This window comes from Plasmodium reichenowi, chromosome 8 (genome assembly GCF_001601855.1).
Source record: "Plasmodium reichenowi strain SY57 chromosome 8, whole genome shotgun sequence".
NCBI lineage: Eukaryota > Apicomplexa > Aconoidasida > Haemosporida > Plasmodiidae > Plasmodium > Plasmodium reichenowi.
In genome coordinates, this window is record NC_033653.1 from 19,743 (window position 1) to 20,120 (window position 378).

The window sequence follows — 378 nt, forward strand, 5'->3', positions numbered from 1 at the left end:
TATATTTGACATGCATCAAAAATAAATAGAATCACTTAAAAAAAAAGAAAAAAGGAAAGAAAATATATGTATAATATATATATATATATATAAAGTTATATATATGTTTTTAAAAATATGTGATCTAAAAATATTATATATATATATATATATATATATATATATTATTTTTTATTTTTTATTTTTTACATGTATTATTTATAATGTTGTGTACATATATGAATATACCAAATTGTGTACATGTTTATATAGTAAAAAAATAAAAAAATATAATTATTTATTTACATGTATTTTATCGTATAATATATATTTATTAAAATTCATACATGTATTTATTAAAAAAATTTAAGGTATTTATTAAATTTTTATATATATTAT